The sequence below is a fragment of the Natator depressus genome, chromosome 2 (genome assembly GCF_965152275.1).
Source record: "Natator depressus isolate rNatDep1 chromosome 2, rNatDep2.hap1, whole genome shotgun sequence".
Classification (NCBI taxonomy): Eukaryota; Metazoa; Chordata; order Testudines; family Cheloniidae; genus Natator; species Natator depressus.
This window is the reverse complement of record NC_134235.1, coordinates 87,446,945-87,469,606: the sequence shown is the minus strand read 5'-3', so window position 1 is coordinate 87,469,606 and position 22,662 is coordinate 87,446,945.

Genomic DNA, 22,662 nt, shown 5'->3' with positions numbered 1-22,662 from the left:
CCCAGAGTCTGTGAGGGCACCGGGGCAGGCCTGTCACCAGCCCTGAGGGGAAGAGCTGCCTGATCTGGTCCTCAGGCTCCACCACCTAACCCAGTTACAGTGATTTCAGATTTATTGTTGCTTACCAGAATTCACTCAGTGCTGTTGCTGCCCTCTGTGGCTTCAGCTAAGTGCCACCTCTTTGGTGTCTCTCACTGTGAAGCTACTTCTGCATCATCTTTCGTGGCTTGTGTGCCACCTCTTTGCACAGTCTGCAGTGAAGGAGGATCCCTAGCCTATAAGACCCTTGAACAGAGTCCTTGTCAGGTGATCCTTTTCTTTCCCTCTCCTCACAGTTCCATCCCACTACCCAACCAAACTGGAGTTTGTGTACAGCTCTGGTGATTCCCCAAAGTGTCATTTGGAGGATTTCTGTGTAGAAAGCTTATGCAAATTAATCTGTCTCTGTAGCTGTACTTCCCCTGTTCACCAGTACAGGGTTGCAGAGAGCTCCTTCCTTATGGAGCTTCTGTTTATCTGGAGTTCTGGGTAAATAGCGGGGAAATCAAGCAACCCTCGGTCATCTCCTCCCCCTGTTCACTAAAGATTGTGGTAGAGAGCTCCTTCCCATATGGAGCATTTCTCTGTTTTCCCCCTGTTCACCAACAGATGGTAGTAGGGAACGCGCTGCCCTTGATAGCTTCAGGCTACAGGGTTTACAATAACATGAAGCAAAGATGATGCAGACTCCAAATAAAAGCAGTGAAACTTCCTGTCGGTGTAGCAGCAAAATGTAGATAAACCTTCTTTTCTGCAAACTACTGTGTCAAAGACTATCGTCTTTGCAACAGTCACCACTGTATCCAGTTCAGAAGATTGTGTTTCCTTACTGTGACCTACAAGCTTAAGATATTAATTCACTTTCCCTCTGCTTAATATCCCATGTAAAATTAGTAGGAAAGAAAAAAAGAGAATGATGTGCTAGTTAACCACCCAGTCCTTCTCAGTGGGAGGATGTAAAAGTTGAAGGCAGAGATAATATTACCTCCCTTGGGCATTAGACGCTTGGTGGTTTGGAGCACATGCCTTTGATAATCAGCATCAGTATCTCTTTCATGTCACTGAACAGAAAATAGGGCCTCTTCAAAGAGACTAATTCAGAAAAGAAAGCGTTGAACAGGCCTGACTGGGCTGAGCAATACTGGAAATTAAGAACCCTGAAGGGCCAGGATTAGTGGGGAGGTCAGCACTTTTAGGCAGGGCAATGGAATAAATTAATAGGCCTCTGTGCTGCATCTGAAGCTCTGGTGGCTGTCACAGAATACCCATGTGTCGCTCCCTTTCTCTCACTCCATATGCTTCCATGATGATTAGAGTTCTGCCGTCTTGTCAGACCACAGCATGTATTAGCTGGTGGCTAGGAGTTTATTGGCCTAAGCTTTTCAACTCCTCAGAGCTTCAGTTACACACCCTCACTGATTTTTTTTTAAATCCTGACTTTTTCTTAATGTTAATCCACTAGTAGATACTTGTCCTTTATCTGAGCCACCAGGGCGTCCAAAAAATACATATGAAAGAATGGGGCTTTGTTCTTTTGCCAGCAGGAATCTGGCCTAGTGTCTTTCAGACAGGGATTTACTTTATAATGATTGAGGTTTATTTGCTTCAACCCTCCAGAAGCAAGTAACCAGCTGATCTTGAAGTCCGTACATTTCTGACGTAGTATTATCTGAGAGAGAAATTAAAATGCAATCAACGTTTCCAAATCTCTTTAGAAAACCATCTATCATTTAGGGCTGGTGGTGTCAAAGGAACCTAAGGAAATCAGGCTCTCAGAAGCAGGATGCTTGATTCTCTCAGGCATCTTTGATAATCCCAGCCTTTCTGGATGCGAGGGGCAGTTTCGTCAAAAATTTCTATGGGGTGAGCAGGAAGAAGAGGAGGTGTCTCAGTGTTCTGGAAGAAGAACCACAATGACACCTCCCCAGTTGACCCCTAATGAAAGAAAAAACACAAGACCTTTTTGCTTAGATGATTTAGAGACTGGTTATTAAGATCTGTGCACACTGGGTTCAGACTGTTTGCTTCAGAACCATTCTTATGTATGGTTCTTACTAGCAAGGTGCTAGTTTCTGTCCACTGTGAAGATGTATGAAATACATGTTATAACTATTCCGCTTAGACTTTGTAAAACAATTCATTCCAGTCTATGTTGGCCAAGGAAACCTTGTTAGCTCTTTGCTAGCAAGAGCAGGATTGAAAAACAGTTCTGACTGACGCAATTTGAGTTCTAGTGTAGACACCTTCTGAAAGAGCCACTCTTTGCCTATAGATGTCTGTGCATATGCTGATTGAATTGATCTTAGGCAATTCAAGGACTTGTTGAGTAGACAAGCAAAAGTGCAAACCCTTGAAAGTAAACCTTAGTGGAGTATGAAATGCTTTCTAAGGTTCCCAACTGTTTACTCTCTCTCTCTCCTTCTCTCTTCTGAATTCTTTTGCACATTCTGTCTCCATGCTCCCAAACATCAATTATTCTGATTTATGCCAGGAGCACCTTCTTACTTTTAACCACTCTCTTTGGTTTCCAAGATTCCAATAACCAATTATCCAGCTTTGTTCCAAAGAGGCTCTTAAAACCAAGAGGAAACATGTTTTAAAATAACAATAAATTAAGTTCTCCATAGGCTCACAAACCTGGTGAGGCTGCTGAAGAAGTGGAGAGCATATCACGGCTGGCAGGTTCTTTACAATGCTGTGCAAAATGCTATACACATAAAAGACTAAATCCCAGTTCCTGTGCTCAGTGTAGGGGAGCTCCAGAGGAATTAGGAGAGACTGAATCCCCATCGCAAGCCCTAGAGCAGCAGCAGTGCCAGGCCACTGGGGAGGGAATTGGCTGGTGGATCTGCATGGCCCAGCTGCACTGGGGGGCTGCTGCAAGGCACAGTTCTGAGGTGTACATATGCTTCCCTCCACTTGTTGCCTTGCTGCAGAGTGAGTGGCATGATTTCCCTCCTAAATTTATAGTTCATGTAATAAATACCCAATCTTTAGAATAATAAATATCTGTTTAGCACAGAAATATATTTGACACTTCTGCAGTGTCCTTTCACCTGAAGATCTCAAAGGGCTTTACAAACAAATAAGCCTCACAGCATCCATATGAAGTAGATAAGTACTCTACCTATTTTACAGATGGGGAAACTGAGGCATGGTGAGGCTAAGTGACTTGCCCAAGACCACACAGATGATCGGTGGCAATGCAAAGAACAGAGCTATCCTCACTTCCAGTCTACACCACTGTAACCATTAGAATCACTTGCCACCATAAAGCTCAAGAGATTTCCCAGTGAAATCTGGACAGTTGTTTTTTTTATCCTGTCTAACATAACTGTGGAAGTTCTTCATAATCCATATACATATTTAATCCTTCTTTGAATCCCACTAAGCCTCAATGATCTATTATGGCAGTGGGTTCCACAGGTCTATTACTATGGACTACGAGGGCATTTATTTTAATAAGGACAAAGCAGCATGTGCAGCAAATTCATCTAAAGTTCAAGAAAACGCCCACTGTATGCCTAAGGGATGCAATGCACCCCTGTGCAGAGGGCCAACCTGGGAGTCAGAAGAGTCAGAAGAGCTTATTAGGGGACTGGAGTCTGATGGGCCACCTGGCTTCCTTTTATCCTCTGCTCTGAAAGGAGACACTAGGGGGACAGCACTGTTCATTTTTTTCCCTCACAGCAGATCGCTTTAATTCACTAGTGATGTCAAATCATAAATGTTCCAGAGCTCTATATGTTAATCTGCTGGCACAGTAACTCGAGTTCTTGCAATATTTACTGGAATGCTGTTACAAAGAGGTGGGTATCACAGTCAAACTAGAAACACACAGGTACTCCAGCAAGTATTTTAATATTATCTGTCTCCTTTGTATAGCTTCAGATGGATCAAAAAGGCTTTTAAATAAAAAGAACAGGAAGACTTGTGGCACCTTAGAGACTAACAAATTTACCTGAGCATAAGGGGTCACAAGTCCTCCTGTTCTTTTTGCGGATACAGACTAACACGGCTGCTACTCTGAAACCTTTAAATAAAAAGTTAGTTAATACAATTAACAGTTGCCCTCCCCTTCGTGATGCACTTGTCACAACAAGCACCGCCCATTTTGTGATGGGAGCTCTGTTTACAACGCCAGGTCTGAGTAACCAGGCAGACAGCACATACATTTCTATTATCTCTAGTTTACATGGGTTGTCATGCTGCTTCTCCTGTCATTTGTCATTTTGCCTTGCGCAAGAACAGCAAACATTGTTCTCCCTTTCGTCTTCCCACCAATTTCTCCCTGAGGGGGAACAAAAGAAAAATGCATTGAGTAACTAGCATTTCTGAGTACAGGGCTTCATGCCGATGAACTGGCCCGGAGTCCTTTGTCTTTAGGTCAAAAGTCCAGCACTTTTGTGCAGTGGTTTAAGAAGCTGTTTCAGCAGTGGTAATACTGTGCTTTATATACAGCGCGTTGGAGTCATGACCCATTTGTGGAACACAGGCAGTTTGGGGATTGCTGCGGGGAGTACTTAACTGTCCAAGGAGCCTTGATGCTACTGGCAAATTCACGAACCAGAGTGTTGCTGGAAATGGTCCGTTTCCAGCTATCATTGACTTTACAAAAAAACGTATAAAAATATCTTCTCTTCTCAAACACAGTTGGCTGCTGGACATTACACTCAGATTCCTCACACAGTTATGGGAATTCACAGGCAGGAGATGTCAAATGTCACTAGTATTATAGATATACAGTAGATCAGATCATCAAATGCAATAGACAAGATCCTCAGCTGTTTTCATATGGAGATTGACTTCAGTGGACTTATGCCAATTTAGACCAGCTAAGGACCTGGTCCACAAAATCAGGCACTTTCTGTGTTATGGTTTCCAGTATATAAGAAAAGTGGTTTTAAAAACAGATTCTGCTAACACAGGTGACACACAATTTTATAAGTAGTTTTCAGATCCCCTTTAATAAAGTTATGCCCCATCCACACCATCTACTCATTCATGTCTTCAGGAACTGATTTTATAAACTGTACTTCAAAATGGAGTAACTGTGATATAGATGGGTCATAAATATAAACTTAGGTCAAAGTGTGAACTCAGCCAGGGTCTGATAGGGAATGTTAGTCTAGCAGCCCATTGTACTCCCACCAGGGCAAATACTGCCCCTTTCTCAATCTGAATTTCCATTTTACAGGGGGAAACACTTAGGCACCCAGTGTGACCTCAGATCTTCTAAGGCTCCCTGCATGCTGTTGGATAGCCAGTTGGGATTTGTGGGCAGGATGGGAAGGGAGCAGGACTGGGGACAGTGGAGCCACAGATCCACCAGCCATTTGGCCTTCTGTAGGCAGTGCAAAAGCAGTGTGGACGCTACTCCAACCCTGACCTGAAGTAGTGGCCGCAGAGCTCTGCAATCTGAAGAGGAAGACTCCTTCCTGTCACCCCTTGGAAGGACTCCCCAGTGCTGCTTCGGCTGTGTGCTGAGGAGCAGGATTTTAATCAATGAGAGGTTGTGTTTGTTTGTCTTTATTGGGAGTGGTGTGGGTTAAGGAGCCTAAATCCAAAGGTGGAGGAACTGATTTTAGGCTAGATTCACAGCCCTGCCTCATGCTCTTTGCACTGCTCAGCCAACACAAAGAGAACTGAAACCTCCAGTCATTAATCCCCTGCTGAGAATGCCCCCAGCATGCATCGAACTGGTTCCTATGGCACCATCTCCACAGACTTCAGTGCCAGGGGTGTATTGGGGTGGGGTAAGGGGTGGAAGGAGTTGGTGGAATGGTTCCCAGCTGGTATATGGTCCCTAGGGGCACCATAGCCTGCTGAAATGGTTTACAGTCATGGAAGCTAGGTCCAGCTGAAAAACTGGACCTGTGTGTTAAAAGACCAGGACAGGTCCGAAATTTTACTGAGGGAACTTCCTTCAAGTGAGTCAATGGAAATCACTTAATCTACCTGGTAAAAGTTCACCTAACAGGGGGCAATGTTCACAGTTGTCAAGAAAGAGAATCTAACAGCCTTTCTCAGCTGACGGGTTTGTTGTACGGTAAATGCTGCTCTGCACCCAGCTGGCTGCAAAATGCTAGTGTTCAAAGGGTTAAAAATCGGAATGCTGCTGAAATCACAGCGCCTCCTACTGTCTGTCATTGCAGCATGATCCACGCATCCACCATCCAGATTCTGCCACCTTTACTCACATTAAGCAGCAGTACCTTTGAAATCAATGGGACTTCTTCTAGAGTTAGGACCAATACCCAACACAGAAAGATGGCAGAATCTTGCACTCAGTTGCGTGGTTGTACAAACCACAGCACTACAAGCACATCTGCACAAGGAAACGTACAGAGTGACTGAATCTATGGCTCAGTGTATGCAAATCATGCTCTCTTCTTCTGAGACAGCCTGACTATACAATGCCTGTTAAACAGTGAAATCCCAGTACTTTTCCCTTTGGGGGCAGGGACTTCCCCTGTCCTCCACCCCCACTAGCCCCTCTGCCAAAGTATACACACATGCACTAACATTGATGAAATAGTTCAAGTCCTACAAAGGACCAGAGCCATCCAGCCTAGCCCTCAAGGGCGAATTGACCCCGAAAAGGAATGCTAAGGGGTTCCAAGATAAATCTGTCCGTGCAGCTTGCGAGGAGGATTTGGTGCCACAGTCTCTGTTCATCCTTACTTATTATTGCCTCTTAGAGCAGGATGAGTATCAGCACGGGGGGTGGTGGACCTTTGTCATGCACAAGGAATGTTAACATTATCCAGATTTAAATGGCTCTGTCTGAAGAGTGGCTGGCGTCCTGAAATTCATTTTTCATGTGTACATCCTGAGCTCTCAATAAAATCTTTTTAAAGCCTTCTTTGTTGTCTTCTGTTCCCCTACAGGGCTGTCTGCTGGCATTTTCCATCACTGTTGTTGCATGTGGATTAGGCCTTGAAGTTTATGGTAGCAGCCCTACAAAATGAAAGGGACTTAAAAAAACCAAACCAAACCAAAACAAAAAACCCAAAGAGAAGATTCATGTCTACTTCAAAAAAAAAAAAACGCAAAAATGTTCCAAGCAGCAACATAAAAAGAAGTGGGGACTTTTGATGTTTTGTTTTTGTATTCCCTGCTGAGTTATAGGGCATAGCACCGGATTTTTTAACGCACCTTTTTCTAACTTTATTTAGTTCAGTGATCCCTATGTCCTGAGCAAGATTAACCGGGGTGGGTGGGGAGGGGGGCTGTATTTTTTTTCTCTAGTTGTTCCCTGGACCTGTCCTTATTCTAAATTGTACTGAACCATTTTAGAAAGTGCTGGAGAGAAGCCTTCAGTGAACTCCAGCCATGCTGCTTGTCCCAGCACCACTCAGTGTGGGTCACCTTACGGGAAGGCAGCCATTATTACTTATCAGTTTGAGGTAGAGCCCTTCACAGTGGTTTACACAGCTACCAGGGAGGGCCCCAATCCTGTACTGTGATGTAGATGGTCAGAACCATGCACATCTCACAGCAGGACTGGGGCCTACATGCATATTGGATACCATGTTCCCTTTCTGCCTATAAACCCACAGAAGGGAACGCTTACCTGGAGTATTCTGCAGCTATTCTCTCCCAGTATTGCAGTGCATCTTGCCCTGGGAAAAAGCAGGGTTGGGGACACAGGAAAAGACAGAAGCCATTTTGTGGATTTTCAGCATGGCACAGATATCAACTGCATCTCTCCACTTCTCCAACACACTTGCACTGGCAGTAAGGTGGACTCAGTGTCAGTACTATACTTGGGACCTGCCCCCTGGCAAGCGCATGCACCTGGCCCTTCAACAGGGCTCACAGAGCACTGAGCATTACTTATGGCTATGCAAAGCAGAGTTATTATCTTCTCCCTTGTTTCTGACGGACTGATCAAGAAGCACCAGGTTATGGTACATCAACTCCCTGCTCCTGAGGTCACACCCCTGATTGCCTGGAGAGTGTCACGGTTGGAGAATTAACCAAAGGGGCTGATGATAGCTACGTGGTAGGGCTGAATATACCGCACAGCCACCTTTCCTAACTGTGCCACCACAGCCCACTTTCTACTCCCCTCACTCGGGGGACTCGAGAGAGACATGCAGGCAGGAGCTACGTAAGAGTTTCAGCAACTGTACAACTACGTGACAGCTTCAAGACAGGAAGAGAAAAAACCCATATCCAGTTAAAGCAATAAAGAGCATTTAAACGGACAGGATGCAATCAATAGCCGAATTTGGAATTTGGCAAGGACACTGGAGTCAATATCCCATATCATGCAAAAAGCGCCATGGAATCTTCAAAGACTGGAAGAGGCCAGTGCCTGGATTTTACATCCCATCCAGGAGACTGATCTGGGGCACATTAAACAAAGTATTGTTCAAATCAGAAACAGAAAAGCCTAATTCTAATCTCACATCATTTTAAACCAGTGTAACTCCTCCGAGACCCAATGCTTTTAAAAACAGGCTTAGAACTGGAATGCTCTGACGCTTTGGAGGAGGCTGTGTTCTGCAGAACATGATATGGAGGGCTGGTTTGTGGGTCAGCTAAGCAACTGATAAAAAATGAGACCAAGTACCCATGAGCCACATGATAAAACGATTGTGAAACAAAGATCTTTGCTCTCGTCCCTCAGGTCCAGATTCTGCCACCTTTACTCACATTAAGCAGCAGTACCTTTGAAATCAATGGGACTTCTTCTAGAGTTAGGACCAATACCCAACACAGAAAGATGGCAGAATCTTGCACTCAGTTGGATGGTTGTACACAGCATTTTTGTTAAACTGTCTTTGGGCAGCTGCACCGAGTTCATGCATCTTTCCATCCTGTGAGATTTTTCTTCAAAACAGACATTTAAACAATATTGCTTGAAATTCATCCCCAGATCTCTTCTCCTCTTGAGTCCCACTTAAGTCCTATCATGGGGACCTAAGTGGAATTTAAGTGGTACGTTAGCCACAGGGGTGAATTTTACCCTTACAAACATTATGTGCACATCTTTTTCCACTCTGATGATAACAGAAAGGCACGGCTCAGGAGAGAAGCAGCAATTAGCACAACAGAGGAGAAATGGCAGAGCCACAGCAAGGCAACTTCCGACACTGGCCACCTCCTAAGAAAATTAAACTTTCCATTCACATATTTAATGGTTGCTGTATGTGAATGGTAGTTGGCCCACAAAATGTGTTTGCACACTGGTGAACATCAAACACCAAGAACATTCTGCCAACAGAAAGTAGCAGGTCATTTATATATCCTGGAAAAACCATTCTTCACATGAAACAAAAATGTTTGTTTTGTTAAATACAGTATACCCTGGTTATTAAAAGGGAATCCCTCTGTTACAGGGACTCCCAAATTAATTCCCTTTACATTATTCTGTTAATCCTCATACAGATGAAGCCAGCCCCAGGAGTAGTAAACTCAAAAATAATGTTTAAACTGGGAAAATGCAACTAGAAATTCAATTAGACATTGTCCAGAGAGTAGTCAGGGGAAAAAGGCCACACCTCAATGTGCCAAATGGTCTTTATCTACCCCTGGGAGATGTCTGCTGTACTTCCATGAAGGCTCACAATCAAATTTACTGCTACCCCCATCAGTACCTGATTATGCAACATGAGGATGGTTGGGCCTATTACTGGCATGTACCTGTATTCTTAGGACATTAATTCTTAGAACTCCCTCTAGCTTAACAGGAAACCCTACTGAGCAGCACCCAATTTAATGAGGAGAGCACCCTGCCTTTCCTTTCCATAATCCTGGTCATGGTCCTGAAGTCTGGAAATGGAAGCCAGCAAATAGGCAAAACTTCCAGTGCTGCTATGTTGTTTTTTCCATTGGATTGAAGTGAAGAATTTAAATGATTAGATACTAGTCTGGTCTCAAAATTATGTAACCTCTCATCCTGGAGGACTTTTTCCACACCCAGAGATCTCCTGTCCTCTTAAATATCACTAGCTAATACAAAGCTGATAACTACCAAATATGCATTAAAAATCCTTCCTCACACCTTAAGAACAATCACAGCAAATTATTGAATAAACCAAGTATATGTCCTTCCATTGCACTCTGCAGTGTAGGTTTATCACTGAGCACCCAAGGCGTAAAGCTTTTTTAAAAAGAAGTTTTCCATTGCTAGTGCATTCTCCTCCTATATATAAATGTAATCATTTGCCATTGCTCCGAACTTTAGCATTGAAAAATTATTATTTATTCATCTTTAGCTCCTGGAATGTGCTTAGGTGATTTCCAAGCAGACCAGAAGGACCAAAGAAGATTTTAAGGTGTTGCTGGTTTTTACTGCTTTATCTGCCCTAAATGGGAAACCTGCACCACTGGGCTGAGGTCGCTATGAATGGAAAACACCTCTTTTCACAGCACATATTTTTAGTTATGAAAATATACATACTCAAATTCTAGTCTTAAATTTAACTTCACTGAAATACTGTTGGCTGATAGAAAAAGAGCCAGTTTTAAGTTCCAAAAACCTAATGGGGATTGTTCCACAACCTGTGCCTGACCCAAAGGCAGAGTCGTTACTCAATGAGCAGGCTGGACATTTGAAATTGTCATACAGAATCATACTGGTGAAATGCGAACCGCGGCCAGCGGGAGCTGCGATCGGCCGAACCTGCGGACGCTGCAGGTAAATAAACCATCCCGGCCCGCCGGCGGATTTCCCTGATGGGCCGTGTGCCAAAGGTTGCCGATCCCTGGCCTAGGCTGTTTCATAGACAGATGTCTCTAGCTAACTTTATAAACTTCTTAAACTAGACTGACTGGTGGACTGAGAATATTGCATGCTAATGATGTAGCTCTGTGTATGTCACTTGTGAGGTGACCTGATTGTCAGAGCTTCAAAGAGGGACAGGCAGTTCCAGGTGAAGGGAGGGAGGGATTGTTCCCTGTGAACTGCAAAATTCCCAAGGGACATGGGATTGTCTTTTATTGACACTAGAGGGTTTCCTTTTCTCTGGGCCCTTGCTCCACGGTTACATTTAGAACAACTCAATATGTATTTATAAAGTATGTAAATAATGCCCAGCTTTATCCCATCACTGCAGCTGAATTCACTGCCTTGTTCTCATTCCAGAATCACTGTGGTCCTGCTGGTACAATGACTATATTGGGTTTTGTTTGCAGTGGATCCAGTTCAGTCCAATAGATCTCAAAGGAATGGTAGATGCTTTTGAAACCCTGATTCAGCAAGATACTTACGCACATGCCTAACTTTCAGCATGTGTGGGACTATTCATATGCTTAAAGTTAGGCACATACTTAAGTAGCTTGCTGAAGCAGGTCCTTAAAGCAATATAACAAGAATTATGGTAGTCTGCAAAAGTCAGAACTGAACTGTTATGTTTTAGAAACCTAGACAGGGATGTGCTTTCTTTTTTTTCTTTTTTTTTTTAAAGTGGGGTCTGTTATGCCTAAGTCTGGACATCTGGTCAACTTTATTTTAACAGGACAAAGACCCTTTTCTCTGTTATGTCTTTAATCTTTTTCCATACAAAAAAAATTCTCATTCTTATCATACATTGGCATATCATAAAGATGTCTTTATCACCTTTTCCTTCTGATTAAAGGGCTCTGAGTAGTGCCAGCCAATATCAATAATGATGCCCTAAAACTAACATTAATATCATACCACAATCTTACAGAGAATGTATCAGTAACCACATTTGAGTAATCCACACAGATTATTACAGAATTTTCAAAACAAATAATGAAGAGCAAAGCTCCTCAACTATATAACATATACAGAGTCGCATTTGTCTTTAACAGGCTGAATGATCTTTTTAAAATGTTGATCACATTGTTAAATTGTGTAGACTTTAGGTATGCAAGCAGTTTTGGAGGATAAACAAGAAAACTGTCCCATAAACTCATCCCAAACAGGAATCAAATAAGAATAATTTCTGAAGTACAGTAAACTTTTCAGATGTTTCAGTCCCTCATCATTTGCTGGTTTTGCCTCTAAGATACTGAAGTCATAGTAATATTTAGCACTTATATAGTACTTCACATCTTCAAAGCCCTGGTCAGACATTAGCAATTGATGTTTGTACAGGACTTTGAAGTTGCAAAGTTCTCCATATGTGCTAAGACTTGAATAATTATTGGCCTTATTGTCAGGTAGTTAATAATACACATCAGCTATGGTCATCTCATTTTTCAGATGAGGACACGGATGTTAAGTGAGTCACACATGACTACGCAGTAAGTCAGTGGCAGAGCTAGGAGTATTTGATACCCAGAGCTGGTCTCATTCCTCAAGGTTATGCTGCTGGGCTAACTTTAGAAAGTCTGTTCACACACTATTTGCAATTTGACCCAAAGCTGTAAGTTCACAAAATCTCACAAGAAGAGGTTCAAATATATTTGAATAAATCCCTGAAATAAATCAAAATGCTGCATCCCTGGTTTGCCCTTTGTTAATAACCATTAGGCATGAGTACAGGTTCCAGCATTCAACCTGATTTAGGACCTGACATATTTGGCATTCAGGGATTGGCAGCGGGTGGAGACAGCCTACTGCCAGGACTTGCTGGGTCCTTCCTTTGCTGATACGTCCTGTTCTTTCTCCCCACCTCCACCCAGTGTCAGAAGGTGGGAGATTCAGGACAGATGTAACACCAGAAGCTATTTTTAGCTCTTGTTTTAATTGACTAGATCTCAGTTGGCTATCACCCTTTACAAATCTCCATCTACGACCTGAATAGGAATTTTGTCTGAATTAACATCTCTACATTGTAAGGCAAACAGAAAGGTGCTCCTCAACATGAGTAAGGTTGGTAGAATCTGATCACATGCAAGTAGTGACTTTCTTGGGGCCAGTCGCACGAGTAAGCATTACTTCTGTGAATAATGGGCGTTTGCAGGATCAGACCCCCAGTTTTAACACTACTTTTTGTTTAATTTTAATGACTAAAATCAAAGTTATATCATTACTGGAAATTTGAAATCACAAGCAACTGTCATCAAGAAATAGCTAATCTGATAGCACTGTTTAAAGAGTCATAACTTCCTGACTTTTGACATCAAGATCAGCTGCTGGAAAAAAAGCAGGAATTAAATCATATTAATACTACACATATTCTGAATGTGTGAGCTCTTGGATTGAACCTTTGTTCTGTGTTATTCAAGAAGTCCTTTTCCCCAGATTAAGATGTTGAACTTGTCCTAACAATTCCATTTCATACTTTATTAATATACAAAGAGATAATATACAAACACCGAAAGGAAATTTATGTTAGCATGTTATTAATTTATAAGGATAACAGCCTTAGAAATGTAGCTCAACTAATAACTAAATACACTGTGAACTATCTTAGGTTTTTCTATAGTGATCCAGGAAACCAAGATAACAAAAAATCAATAAAAAAAAATATTAGTTTGATTGCCAACAAGTTTAGGCTTGAAATTAGACGAAGGTTTCTAACCATCAGAGGAGTGACATTCTGGAACAGCCTTCCAAGGGGAGAAGTGGTGGCACAGAACATAACTGATTTCAAGATTGGGCTTGATAAATTTATAGAGGGGACAGTATGATGAGACTGCCTACAATGGCATGTAGCCAGTCTGCGACAGCAAGTAACAAATATCTTCAACAGCTGGAGATGGGACATTAGGGGGGAGGGCTCTGAGTTACTGCAGAGAATTCTTTCCCAGGTGTCTGGCTGGTGACATGTTCAGGGTCTAACTGATCGCCATATTTGAGCTTGGGAAGGGTTTTCCCCAGGTCAGATTGGCAGAGACCCTGAGGGTTTTTCACCTTCCTCTACAGCATGGGTCACTTACTGGTTTAAACTAGAGTAAATGGTGGATTCTCTGTAACTTGAGGTCTTTAAATCTTGATTTGAGGACTTCAGTAACTCAGCCAGAGGTCCATTACAGGAGTGGATGAGTGAGGTTCTGTGGCCTGCAATATTCAGGAAGTCAGACTAGATGATCACAGTAGTCCCTTCTGGCCTTAAAGTCTATGGGTATGTCTACACAGCAGTTAAACACCCACAGCTGGCCCGGGTCAGATGACTCAGGCTCAGGCTGCAGGGCTGTAAAACTGCTGTGTAGACATTCAGGCTTGGCCTGGAGCCCAAGCTCTGGGATCTCTGTGAGGAGGGAGGGTTCCAGGGCCCGGATTCCAGCCCAAACCCAAATGTCTACACAGCAATTGTTAGCCACAAAGCCCGAGCCCTGCGAGCCAGAGTTAGCTGATTTGGGCCATCCCCGGCAGTTCCACACATCTTTTATTCCAGCGTAGAGGTTCCCTACGAGTCTAAGAACTGTTCAAATTTTTAAACTGATGGTGAGACCTGAACATCTGGTCATGTTACTGCTATAGAAATCAATGGGAAAATAAAACACAGACATTCCACTGGGCACTAGGTATTAGAAAATAGTCCTATTAGCATTTGCCTTTTCTTTAAAAAGGTTGTTTTAATAAGACTTTAGATTTTGACTTAGTAAAATGGTATATTCTGCCCATGTTTTGTCATTGTTCTTCTGTGAAGGAGCTCTCCTAAAGAATCTTCAGTAGGAAAAATCATAGGCCAGGATTTACAGAGGTAAGTAGCCATGTTCAATGCCTCAATTTTTTGTCACCCAACTTAAGTCATCTTAAATGGGACTGGTTTTTACAAAGGGCTAAAATGGAAAGTTGGTCAGGTAGAGTGTGAGACAGTCCAGGGGAAACTAAATTACTGTCCACCACCCCCTTTAGACATCAATAGTGCCTGCCTCAGATACAATGGAAAACCTATTGCAAGATATGGTTGCATATCAACAGCAGACTAAATGCTGAAGTTTCTCTGTTTCCAGACAAGTGACCTTTAATCCATAACAACCTGGGCTGGATGTGAACAGGGAGCGAAGAGAATTTCTCTTCCTGTTGTGTTTCATATGTCATTGTATTCAAGCCATCTAAATGGGGGATAAACATGGAACTTCAGTTATATTCCTGACATACCCCTTTTTAGTGAGGAAAGTGAAGATGGGATAACCAGGCTTAGGATGCTGCAAAGATGAGGATCATCAGGTATTCCAATAATCTCAGTGTTTCCACTCTAGACATATATAAACCATTTAGCACCATTTGGACTGAATCAGTTTGTCAGTCATGGGGGGAGTCCTGTGGATCTGGCAGGTCCGAGCTATACCTCAGCCCCTACTGAGGTAATCTGTCTGCCAGTCCTCTAAGAGACTGTCAGTTCGCAGTCTCATTAGATTCATTACTGCTCCTGGACACCAAAACAGCAGCAGTGTCCAAACTTTTCCCCCCACCTTCAATTAGCCAAGGGATTTCGTCCCTTCTTTTCAGACGTAGATCTAGCTGTATCCTCCGAGCATTCCTGGTGAAAGGCCCTCGGCAATGAAAATCCCTACTGCCAGAAATCAGACTATGCTTGAATCCAACAAACTCTAAGCAACAATTCAATACTCACCTCCTTGAGCAAGCCCTCCTCTCAGTAACAACAACTGAAAAATGGCTCGGAACTGCCTTCTCTGAACAGACGACCACCAAGTACTAATACTTAAGGGCCAGATGCTGATACCCTTACTCACGTTAAGTACTCCCTTACTAGAAGAGTAGTCTCCCTGAATTCAAAGATACTGCTCCATGTGAGTAAAAGTAACAGAATCTTGTCCTTAGAGCATGGCATAACACTATGGAAGGAACAGAGTACATTGCATTTTGGGAGAGAAATGATGCTGACACTTAAGTTTACTGTATATAGTTTCTAGACAGGAGGAAGAATGGCAGACTAGAAATGAGAAATCATACCCAATGAATAGAGCGGAAGTCTCCCAAAAATTACATGTATGCCCCTCCTCCCTCACCCCGCCACAACAATTCCACGTGATGGATTTCTGGCTCATCCAACTCCTTTTCTGAATCCACCACAGGTTTGGCATCTGTACAGTGGGCTTTATGAACGCTGTTTGTTCAGCAATCAGGAACTGAATATGATGGCAAGATAAGTGTCTTTCCTTCTACATCACTTTTGTATGAATTGTTTGCAGTTCTCTGATCCCCCATGCTATTTTCTACAACACAGGAACATATGTGCTTGGAATACTTGTAGAGAGAATTTTTCCTAAACAATCAAGAGCCCCTTCCTCTCCTCGAACTCCTAGTGTACGTCACCACACAGCTGGAAAAATCAGTGACTGCATTGCACACTACTTCATTAGTAGTTGCTATTTCTTCCATGAAGGGAGGATGGAGTCCATGCTGCCAAAACCACATATCCAAACACCTAAATTGAAAGTGTGTGATCTAGTGGTTAGAAAATGTGAGTGGGAGTATTCTTTGGCTCTCCCACTAACTGGCAGTGCGATTTTGGGTAAGTCACTTAACTTTTCTATGCCTCAGTTTCCCCATCTGCAAAATGTGGATACTATTCTAGTTACCCACCCTCCCTGGGGCAATGAGAGAATTAATTAAGTAATGTTTGTAAAGTACTTTGAGATTCCCAGATGAAAAGTGCTCTATAAGGGCAAAGTCGTATTATTTCAGATGCTCCCTTACAAAAGATAATTGCCAAAGAAGGATTTCCAAATATTTTTAGATTAACTGTAATACTTTTTTTATGCAGAATGACTAGCAAAATACTTGCATGTGTAACCCAATTGTTTCACTTCTCTTGATTGTGCTAACACTTGGGACCACAGGGAAATGTCACACGTTGGCTTGGTTAAACTGGAAGTGACTTTCTCTCCTGGGGACAATAGGTCTGCGGTTATTTGCAACATCTGATGTATCAAATACCTTTTCCAGAGCCACCATTGTTACTGTTGTGAAGAAATTATTGTAAACTGGGAATAGCTTCTGCTTTCATCATCCCATCTGTTGTGGGAAGCTGAGTGGAACTAGTTTATAGTGAAAATGTGTCTTCTAGAGAAAATGTCCAATGTCCAAAAAATTCTGAGACTAAAAGTGATAGCTTTCAGCTGTTGCTCAGTGAGTAGCCAATGTTCCTTCTCTTCAGGAAAGCCGATACTCCCTCTTCACTGGAATTTAAATGCACAAAGTCAGAATGGGAAAGTACGTGTATAACAGACCTAATGAGTCTGAAAGCAGTTCCTGTGATTCTCTCTGCATGAGATGTTTAACATCTTGTTAGCTGCCCACAACTACTGCAAGTGGGTGGTGCCTGAACACGCCAGCGTTAATACATAGAGGAATATATCATAGGAAAGTTCAATGCAAGGACTTGATTATATATATATAGTATGGACTTGCCCCAATACTATGGTTCAAATGGAAGGTAAACCAAGAAGGATCAATCAATCTTTAATGCAAAGCAGGAGGAGAAGTTTAGAGCAAATTTTGCCATTCTTCCTGGAAAACATCCATGAGTTGTGGTTAGAAACAAAAGATTTCTTCAAGACTTCACTAGTATTCTCTAAAACCACATCAGATGGAAAACCCAGAACCACAGAAACATTGGGGTCAACCTTGAACTGGAATATGCTGTAACTTTATGAACTAATGAAAATAGCTCTTCAGTGCTATGTGGGAAATTCTGCCCCATGTAACATGTGTAAGCACCTGAGGAGGTGGAGGCTGGTATGCCACTCCCCATATTTGGCAGGAGAATGGGGGGTTCCAACCAGAATGCCTTTCTATGCTGTGAAACAGAATAGGTGTTTTCTTCAGTTCTGACCTTTTGACTCTTCTAGCTGGCTGGCAATTCTATCCCATTCCTACAGTTTAATAAAGCAGTGCAAATAAAGGGCCAAATTCTATTCCCATTATGCACCCTATTGGGATTCAGTACAGTCCCTGGGCATAGATGCAAGGAGCAGCATCCTACTGCTAGTGAACCCATGGAGGAGCTGGTCAGAACCTCGACCTATGACAGGAACATTTGTAACCATTCCCACACATAACCTCCTGCCACCCACCTTCCTGCTGCTGCTGCTACTGCTATGACCAGACGTGTATGTTCCAAAGAGTATATTTTCTCCAGCTCACCATTCTATTTAAATGTCTTGCGGTATATCGAGAATCCAGCTGTGAGGCTCCTTCTAACACACTAATAAATCACTGAGCAGTCTATACAAAAATCTCACACTATGAAAGGGTTAATTTTTGGAATTGTCACAACATTTCCATACAACCCGAAAGTGACTTCTCCAAATTGGCCTTCTAGTTTGCAGTAGAACTAGGAAGCCTGTGAGACCGATAAAGCGTCAATATTTTTAATCTTCAGTTTGCATTGCCTAAGTGGAGAATGTAGCCCACAAGCAGGGGAAGGGCACATTTTGCATAACCCTCCAGGGGGATTCTTAAAGAATTGTCTCCCTGCTGCCCTGGATTTTTGTATGACATGCAGCAGCATTTTTTCACTTCTCTTTGGGCTTTAAGGTACGTTGTTTAACCACGATCAGCCTAGAGTATAGAGAACCTCTGGCTCACCCCAGATAAACACGATTCTGACCCTGCTTTCCTCTTGCACCAAAGTACTCCCCACCCCCAGGCTGGCTGAGCTGCAGTGGCTGGTATGCTGGAAGGAGGGCCATGGAGTGACAGCTCCACTTGCTCCATGCTCATCTCCACCGACTCCTTGCCCTTCCGCTTAAGGTGGGGAGTAGCTGCTGTGCAGCACCCACTTCCCACTAATCATTCAGACCCAAGCCCCAGGAAGGCTGCCCAGGTGCGAGTATGGTGGGAGGGGGGGTGTCTTACTGCCCATATGCCCCCTGTTCATTTGCACAGCCTGGCCCAGATTGTGGCCCTTGTGCATTACCAATTTTTACAGCTTTTGTAACACCACATTGAAACTTAGGGCCAAATCCTGCTTTCCTCGCACTCGTACAGCTCTCATCGGTTGCTGTTATTGAGGGCCCGAGTCTGCCACCCTTACTCACACTAAGCAGTATTCTACTCTTCAGTTAGCACCAGGGCAGTCACATGGATCTCAGCCAGACTGATCACAGGGTCAGGTAGTACTCAACACGAGACCGCGGAGCAGGAGCAGGCCCTCAGAGCTTGGCATGCACAAAGGAATTCAGGAAGAGGCTCTACACAAGATTGGATACTTTTTGAAAGACTTTTTATAACTGCGTTGAAGAAACTTCTTGCTGCCAAGTAAATTGTCTGCAGAGAGCTGGTGGGTGTTAGAACCGCACGGGCGATGATTTCAGACAGATTGTCTTATCTGACCACTTACAGCTGAAGTTTTAGCTGTAAAGCCTGAAGATACCAATGAGAGAAAAAGACTCACTAGCCACTGGTTTAGGCGGTGGAGGAGGAGGAGTGCTGTGGAAACTATTGAAGCAATGGTGGGCCAGATTCTGATCTCAATTACAGCAGCATAAATCTAGAGTAGCTCCTCCGAAGTAAATGGAGTTACACAAGATATACGCTGGTGTAACAGAGCAGAGTTGGACCCAGTATAATTTTTTACTCTATGGGCTAGATTCCCAAAGGTACGTAGGTGCCTAAGTCCAGGTTTAAGCATTGAAGTCACAGTTTTAGGCTCCATTGTGATTCACAAAACTCCCATCAATCCTGTAGGCACCTAAATTCACTTGGTACCTAAGCTTCTGCCTCTGAGCATGTGCACTACTGCCTCCCTTTAGCTCTTTGGGTGCCTATCTCCAGCTTGAGCCCCAGAGGGATTCATGAGAAGGGGAAGACAGGCATCCACACACAAATCTTGCATGCGGGAACCAATCGGATAGATGAGCTCAGAGGTCACCTTCTGGACTGGGTCCCACTCAAAATCCGGTGGTAGTGGCGGCAACGGTACTGCTGACATCTATCTTATAACATTTAGCACAGTGGTTGGAGAACTTACCTTAGATGAGGAGACCCAGGTTCAATTCCCCCTGCACCTACCTCAGGAGATGAAAGGATTTGAACTGAGGTCCCCCATCTGTCAGAAGTGTGCTTTAGCCACTGGGCTAGGGGTAAGGCTGCGATTCTTTTGCAGAAGTCACAGATTCTGTCACTTTCCATGACTTCCACAGCAGCTGGTGCAGCTGATTCCAGGCACCGCATGACCAGGGTCCAGTGCAGCTGGTCCTGGGGACCGCCCAAGCAGCAGTCCTGGGAGAGGCCCTGGGGAGTGCCCGAGCAGCGGTCCTGGAGATCGCCTGAGCAGCAGCGGCCCCAGGCCATCCTGAGAGGTGCTGGGGAGCAGTCAACCCCCAGCACTGAAACAGGCCCCACCCACCCAGGGGGCCCCAGAAGTAGAGATTTAGTCAGTGGTATTTTTGGTAAAAGTCATGGACAGGTCACAGGGTCGTGAATTTTTATTTATTGCCCATGACCTGTCCATGACTTTTACCAAAAATACCCGTGACTAGATCATAGCCTTAGCTATGGGATATTCTGTGTTGGGCTCCCTCAATCTTTCCAGTTGGAGTTGTTCCACATTGGATTAAATAATCAAAAAGTCATTGGACTGGATCTCTCACCTCCTGGGTGGGTGTCCTCACCACCAGGCTACAGCAGCATTCTCACACTTTCTTGGTCTCTCTGGCCCACAACTATCACTTCTTCCTCCCGCTGTTTTGTGAGGAATGACCTGTCTAAGTCATTCTCCCGAGAAACACTTTCAGCACCTGAGCCACCTGACTCCAGGAGATGGATTCCTTGCTGTGGATCACTGGCAAAGATAGGCCTCCCTGCAGGCCAGACTATGTCACCTATCTCCGTAAGAGGGACTGGAAACACCCCTATCATCAGCATCTTCCATTGGCTGGCTTAGCTGGCTCCCCACTGAGCAAGCTGGCTTTAGAATCATAGAATCATAGAATAGAATCATAGATTTTTTGTGAATCACATTCTAAGGCACCTGGTCTCATTCATTGCATAGGGAAGCCTGAGTGCCTAACTCAGGCTTTATGAATTGCAGTGTTGTTCTCTTGATTTTCTAGGCACCTGATAGGCATCCTGACACTCAGAGTCACAATACCTAAGTCCCTTTGTGAATCTAGCCTCCATAACCTACTGTCCTGCCTCAGCAAGGAGGGACACATGAACGCAGTATGGTATGTCCTTAATTAGTGGAAAGAAAAGAGAAATAACCAGTCCCAAGAATTTGAGTTCGGGAGATTGGATGCCCCCTTTTTTCATGCAAAACTCCAGTCAAACAAGTTAAATAACGCAGTCTGCAGGGAACAGTTTTTAGAATCAGTGCTCTGAGTACTGTACTTTAAATAAAATGCACAGACCCTTTTAGGAGAATTGACCTCCAGCAGTTTGACATGTTACTGCCTTTGCATAGAAGTAAAAAAGATTGTTTTAATGAGATACTGTAATGACCTCAAGAAGTCTGTTTATTTTGTTTCCAGGACCCTCAGTTCAGCTGCCTCTACCTCCATTCTGTGCTGATAAAAGCACACAATTGTGCAGTATTACACATACACACAGCACTGCAGTGTTACAACAACTTGGCTTCTTAATCATCTGCTGCCCCAAATTTTTATTTGTCCTCCAGAGCTGATAAATACAAATAAAATTTGAATTTCATTTATTCGTACATAGCAGATGGCTTGCTGACTCCTGCCTCTAGCACACTAGATCACATTTGTTTGTTTGTTGGTTTCTTTTTTTAAAGATGGTGAAAGATAATCCTCTAACACTCAAGCAAAGGGATACATAACTCCCTGAGTAATTCCATTGCTACCAATGTAGACACTTGAGGAGTAAACTACTACTCAGTGTGAAGGAGTATCAGTATCTGGCCCTAAATGACTGAATGAAAAATGAAATCAAAATTGAACAATTTTATGCCAGACAAAAAAATCCCCAGTAATCAACAAACAGTTTGAGATGATCGAATACAGCACCAATAACAGATAGAAAGGAACAACAGCAGATGGTTTCGTTCCAGAATCTTTAATGGAACACTCGAGTTTGTAGCTTTTCATGCTGTGGCCGTCTTCCAAAACTATGAAGGAATTCCCAAAGCCCGTATATTACAGTACTAACTAAAACTAAATATGGCATGTCTGATTCTTATTATGGTGGTTGGCACTATAAGCCCTGGTTTTAAAAAAACAGGAAGGGAAGGAATAAGGAAAAAGATGGAAATACAATAAAGGTTGGCACATTTTTTAAATTATGATTTCACCGTATCATTTTCTAACAAAAGGAAATGGGATGACGTGAACTCCTCACAAGCCAAAAAGTATTTTGCCCTCTTGTATGGAATCCAGTGAGCCAGAATGAGAACCCCTCGCTCACTGATTGCAACAGGACCACTCAAGTGACTAAGTAAAATCAATGGAAGTTAGGAGCCTAAATACATTTGTGATCTGGACTGACCTGCTTACCACTCTGAGAAAGGGGTTCATAATCTCACCCATCTTGGACATTGTACACCTACAATTTTCTATGCTATGTGCTAGCTTTTGGAGGCCTTGGTCACACTGGTGAACACTTACACACAGTCTCATGCACAACAAAGGGCTCACCAACATGAGAAAGGCCTCTACAGTCTGGCCCTAGGTAACAGTATATTAACTGGTCACAATGTCATTTTGACAGAGCTCCTGCATTGCATCTAGACATCATAATCACGTATCCCTCCCACTGCTACCTCTCACCCACTCCCCCAAATTTTATTGTAACTGAAAATAAATTTGGATCCATTGGCC